Source organism: Leptonychotes weddellii, chromosome X, assembly GCF_054177405.1.
Source record: "Leptonychotes weddellii isolate Sample4059 chromosome X, ASM5417740v2, whole genome shotgun sequence".
NCBI classification, from domain to species: domain Eukaryota; kingdom Metazoa; phylum Chordata; class Mammalia; order Carnivora; family Phocidae; genus Leptonychotes; species Leptonychotes weddellii.
Genome location: NC_138385.1, coordinates 101,777,670 through 101,783,669, shown reverse-complemented (window position 1 = coordinate 101,783,669; position 6,000 = coordinate 101,777,670). Strand labels below are relative to the sequence as shown.

The window sequence follows — 6,000 nt, the reverse complement described above, 5'->3', positions numbered from 1 at the left end:
GGATCGAGTCCTGCATCGGGCTCCCTGCTCAGCAGGGAGTCTGCTTCTCCCTCTGACCCTCCCCCCTCTCATGTGCTCTCTCTCTCTGTCTCTCAAATAAATAAATAAAATCTTTTTTAAAAATAAATAAATAAATAAATTATATTTTTAAAAACATGCCTGATAAAGTAGGCCCTAAAACATCTGAAGACCTATGTCTTTTTTTTTTTTTTAGATTTTATTTATTTATTTGAGAGAGAGATGGCGAGAGAGAGCGGGGGGTGGGTAGAGGGAGAAGCAGGCTCCTCGCTGAGCAGGGAGCCCGACGCGGGACTCAATCCCAGGACCCCGGGACCATGACCTGAGCCAAAGGCAGATGCTTAACCTCTGAGCCACCCAGGAGCCCCAAAATTTTACAGTTCTTGATAAAAACTGGGAAAGTCTAGGCCAATTCACCATGTGCTTATGCCCTTGAACCTTCAAAGACCACTCACAAGCCTAGAACATATAAACTCAGAAGGCAATGATACAATGTGAAATATCCACTTTGGCTTAACATACAAAAACAAAATTTGTAATAAAAATCTAAAGCACAGATGAACCCAAGATGGCCTTTTCGGAAGTCCAACCAGATGGGCAGAGAAGTGAAAGTCAGTCTGGAAACCCAGCACGAGGACTGTGGTACTTGTGAATTTTCCACCACTGGACATGGCATTATGAGTGGGTGTTGACGTCTTGTATTCTTGGTTGAGAACGAGAAACATAAATCACAACCTAAATAAGCCCTCCTGAGGTGCTTCAAATGTTTCGACCATTGTGGAGGAGGAGAGGACTACAGAGCCCTTGGATGACAAATGGGATTGTCCTGTGAGGTCTTTGAGAGAGCTGTTCAGTGGCAGAGATGAGGGTTCCTCCACCTGCATCTGGTTTCGGTTAGACCGGCCTGAGAAGAACATGAGGGAGTGAGACTGTGGATGCTGTTGGCTCTTTACAATCTTTGCAAGAAATACGGCTCTGAATTTATGTGCCATATCCAGAACCAGAAACTCCAGAGAGAGAGAGTGAGTGAGCCGACGAGTGGTTCCCAGGGCTTGGCTGGGGGAGAGAGTGGCTACTAATGGTTACATAAAGTTTCCTTTCCGAGTGTTGAAAATGTCCTGGAATGTGACAGTGTGAGTGTCCCCATACATTGTGCATGTATGGAAGGCCACCGAAGCACACACCTTAAAATGGTGAAATGCCATTTTCAGATGGTTCAAATGGCAAAGTGTATGTTCTATGTGTTTTCCCACATAACAAAAATATGGCTATGAAAGGAAAAGATAAGGAAAGACAGACAGGTGTAAGTTGATGCGAAGACATTTTCTTCCTGGGAAGGAGATAATTATACAATTTTTATAGGTTTTAATGAGTTGAAGCAAAGGAGCCCATAGAGAAGGCAGCTGAAGCTGGAGGACAAGGGGTGAGAAATTGTTCAGGAGGGGTGCTGAGGACAGGGCTCTGGGCTTGGGCAAAGGGAGGATGCTGACAGGTGAGAAAGAAGACAGAAAAGGAGAGGATAACTAGCTGGCTCAATAAGCAGGCACTTTCACTTAGTTCTGACTTGACTGTTCTTTTCCCTCCAAGATACAGAAGAATCGTATTACCCGAGAATCCAGGGAATCAAGAATGGGAAAGGAGGCTTAAATGAGCAGTAAAAATGTAGCATAACCACCTTGGGTAATGTTGGAGGAGGCTGCAGGGGGAAATCAAGGCATCTCTAAGTGGTACCCAGGCCCAGATAATACTAGCATTCATGGCGCCCCCTCCCCCAATGGCACAGACCTGGGGCTGGCTGGTTGGTCAGTTGGGTTTTTCTCCTGCAGGAAAAAAGGCATTGTTGTCTGATGATGGATCAGAAAGACAAGATAGGGGCGCCTGGGTGGCTCAGTCGTTAAGCGTCTGCCTTCGGCTCAGGTCATGATCCCAGGGTCCTGGGATCAAGTCCCACATCGGGCTCCCTGCTCGGCAGGAAGCCCGCTTCTCCCTCTCCCACTCCCCCTGCTTGTGTTCCTGTTCTCGCTGTCTCTCTCTGTCATATAAATAAATAAAATCTTAAAAAAAAAAAAAAAAGAAAGAAAGACAAGATAGTTGTGTTGCTCTAGGGTTAGGCCTGGCAAAATGGGCAGAACAGGAAGACAATGCAGGTTCTTGAAGTTTTGACAAGAGAACGACTAAGGAAATGCTTGACAGCTCTTGTATGTCCCTTGGTCTGATTTCAGAAAGTTGAAATGGTTATTTTTGATCATCATTCCCAGTTTTATCAAGGCTTTTTGGAAAGAGGATTTGCTGAGCTCCTCGTCCAGACGTTCTAGAAGTTCCCTCCCTCAGCCCAAGAGGTGTTGGCCAATGATGCCATTGCATCCAGATACTAGGAAACGCCACTCAAAACAAGTTTTGGTGGACCTATCACTTTAACACTTTATTGCGGATTGCTTTAATGCTTATTTAAAAAATAAAATTTTCCCCCTGATTTCAGATAAACCTTAATCTAATAATGTGAAGTATAAATCTGTGACGGGGGGGGGCGCCTGGGTGGCTCAGTTGGTTAAGCGACTGCCTTCGGCTCAGGTCATGATCCTGGAGTCCTTGGATCGAGTCCCGCATGGGGCTCCCTGCTCGGCAGGGAGTCTGCTTCTCCCTCTGACCCTCCTCCCTCTCATGCTCTCTGTCTCTCATTCTCTCTCTCTCAAATAAATAAAATAAAATCTTTAAAAAAAAAAAAATCCGTGACAGGGGACCATGGCATTCAGCAACAGCAAAATTTACTTGCCCTAAGAGCTCAGGGATAGGGTGGGCCGTGGAGGAAAGCCCTGTGTTTCTCCTCAGACCACAGCAAGAGTGCAGGGCTGGGCTAGCGAGCAGGTGGGTGCTATGTGGGATCTATGGATTGGCAGTGATGGGTCAGGAACACCCTGAACACATTGTGTGCAGTTCTGTGTGTGCTGGATATTTCCTGCGGCAAAGGGCGATAGCTTTCACAGATCCTGCAAGGACTGAGAAATGGGCGCAGAGGAGCTGATGAGGTTGGACGGCAAGTGACCCAGCTAGCCTTTACATGGTTTAATGTACGGCAAACTTCCCTCAATTACCAAAAGGATATTTTCCAAACATTTATGACACAACCCATTGGAATGTTGAGGGCTGATGCCTCAAAGGGATATTTTTATTTATTTTTAGACGTTAAAAATTTATTTATTTTAGAGAGAGAGAGCAGGAGTGGGAGGGGCAGAGGAAGAGGGAGAGAGAATCTCAAGCAGACTCCCCGCTGAGCACGGAGCCTGACATGGGGCTCGATCTCACAACCCTGAGATCGTGACCTGAGCTGAAACCAAGAGTGGGATGCTAAACTGACTGAGGCACTCAGGTGCCCCGCCTCAAAGGAATATAATGAGGTCCCAGTTACCACAGCTTTCCCAACTTTGGGGAATAGGCAAGATGGACATAAGTGAAACAACTGGACCCAAAGCAATTCAGAGATCAATAATGTCATACCTCCAGCTCACCACAGGTTCAAGGTGGCATCCCTCTACCCATGTGGGCTTCTGGAAAGGCCTGGAGGTGAGAGAGAAACAAAGAAAGGAGTACTATGTATCCTTGGTGTTTTCAACAAAAACTCCTCCTCAGTCTTGGTGCCATAGTTTAATTGGTATGTCATTTTTATGAATTCATGCGTACAAGTGTGAACATCTTACTAATAAAATATACGATGATTCCATCTATGGTAGTTGCTAAAGTAGTTCTACTACTTTCTTCTCCCTTTAAGAGTGGTCTCTCTTGCCTTTCCCAGCAGATGATATTCCTCACTACATCTCGTGTCCTGAGCTTTGTATGAGGCTAGAATCACACCGATCTTGGAACCCCATTAATGATCCTCCCTCTTAATCTGTCTGGCGCATGCCAGTGGATTATGCCTGATGATACTTCAGTCCAGAACCAAGTGGTTTGTCTAGTTAACTAGCAGAGGCTGACCCCATTAGCATTTAGGACATCAAAAGGATGCTCAAGAGAATTATTTGTCACCTTTTTGTGGTTTAAGAGACATTAAATACCATGCCCCTGGTTTTAATGGACTTCAGGACTTTCATCTCTGAATGTCCTCAGTGCCTGCCACAGTCCTCGGTAAAAATGAATGAAAAAAAATCAACAATTATATCGATTTGATCTACCTGAAGGCTTTGGTAAAAATCAATCTTGATCATAAAGAGGAAGCTGATAAGCGTTTCTAGAATGCTTGGCAAGACAATTACAAAGAGAAGCGATGCATTAGGACCCCTTAATTCTTGCCTTAGGTGTCTTCTCTGGCTCAAATGCCCAAAAGCTTGAAAGTGTCCATTTCGTGCCATCACCAGAATTACCTCTACAATTTCACCTTTATATGAAAACAAAAGGAAGATCTTGGCTACATTTATATTTTTGTGGCTCAAAGTACGTATATAATTTTGTGGCTGGATTTAATTTTACCTTTGCACACAGAGATCTACAGACACTTGTAAAGCAGGGATAATTTATTAGCATAACCCAACCATTGACATTTCATCTAGGTGAAGGATGAATCTGGCCTCCTCTTGGTCAATTTTCTCACAGCTGAGGGACACACATATGGGGCTCAGCTAGACAGGGTCAAGGTGACCTTTGCACGGGGATGGGAGTTGTGTGCAACACACAGGAGATTGAGATCTACTTCCATGATCTTCAGTGTCCGTAAGAGAGAACAAGATGACTATGAATGGCCTCAGGAAATCTCTGAAAGCAATGTTGTACTATTTTTATGGACTACATCAGGAGGTGCAGTTTAGGGGGAAAAGTGAGAAAGAACTCTGTTCTGTGTATATGCTCCAGAGTTCCTGTAACTTCTCCTTTCAGAAACAGGCAAAATTACCCAGTCCTACTTAGCATTCCCACAGTACCTGGGACTACTCAGTGTAAAGGGTCAATTAGATAAAGGAAAAGCATCTAGAGTAAAAAACCAAACAACGAAAGGCAACTTGAGGTATCTTCGGGAATGCAACTATAACATTTGTAAGCAGATCAATAAAAGTTTTGGGAAACTTTCACATTAAAATGTATATATTCTCACATTACAGTAAAAATCAATCGGGTATAGAACAAATAGACTAGTTTTGAGTCTGCTGCTAACTATCCCTGCCCCTTTGGGCAAGACAATGAAGTCCCTGGAGTTTCTGATATATGGAGGGGCCTAGACTGACTAATTTAATCTTAAAAGTGCCATGAATTTATGATGTCATGGACTATATCCTTCTGGTCTTTATTAGAAAACTATATATTATTTTGTAGGATCCCTTTACTCGACTGGAGGATTTCTCCTTCCTCTACCACATATAATTTTTTTAAACTGTTCTAATGACTTCTCTCTAGTTCTACATTGTATTTGAATGAATGACACTTAATTCACCCAGATTTTTAAGACGGTTTTGCTCAGCTCTCAGGAGACTAAGCTAGTATGTATCTTATAAAATATTTACAGCATCAGTAGAGAGCTCTGAATAACAAATGGCTTCTATTTAAATGATGAGAGACTGTTTAACATTTTCAAACTTGGCTTTTCAGGTGATGTATTCTCAATCTCACTTGATTTATGATCTAAATTTAAAACAGCTCTAATCAAATATGTAATTTAATGATCTTATTGATGGAATTTTTATATTTTTTGGTTTTGCATTCTGTTTCATAATAATAATTGGGAAGGATTCACAACAAAAACAATTTTCTAAGTTGAAGTTGGAAGCCTCAGGGTTCTGTTTTTTTTTTATTTTATATTATTTTACTTTTTTGCAAAAAGCCTCGGTTAGTCTATACTGCATTATTAAATTGTCTATAATGATATTTAAAAGCTGAAGGAGTCTAATTCCATAATAACTGTTTCATTTTTAAATTCGACACATCTTCAGTTCATGCAACTTGCCTGAGATTGCACAGCTGTTTTTATTTATAGTCTAGTGGGGGAATTTCACTTGCCAA

At 42.5% G+C, this 6,000-nt stretch overlaps 1 long non-coding RNA gene across 2 annotated transcripts in view; it reads right to left on the bottom strand.

Moving 5' to 3' along the window:
- LOC115938082 (uncharacterized) overlaps window positions 1-6,000 on the bottom strand; it is a 430,326-nt gene that overhangs the window by 2,304 nt on the left and 422,022 nt on the right. The window contains exon 4 of one of the 2 annotated variants that reach the window (XR_014141420.1): window positions 3,514-3,573. This is a non-coding gene — a long non-coding RNA (uncharacterized LOC115938082). Of the gene's footprint in view, window positions 1-2,593; window positions 3,574-6,000 lie in introns of those variants that run through there. The other variant, XR_014141419.1, reaches the window with a different exon arrangement.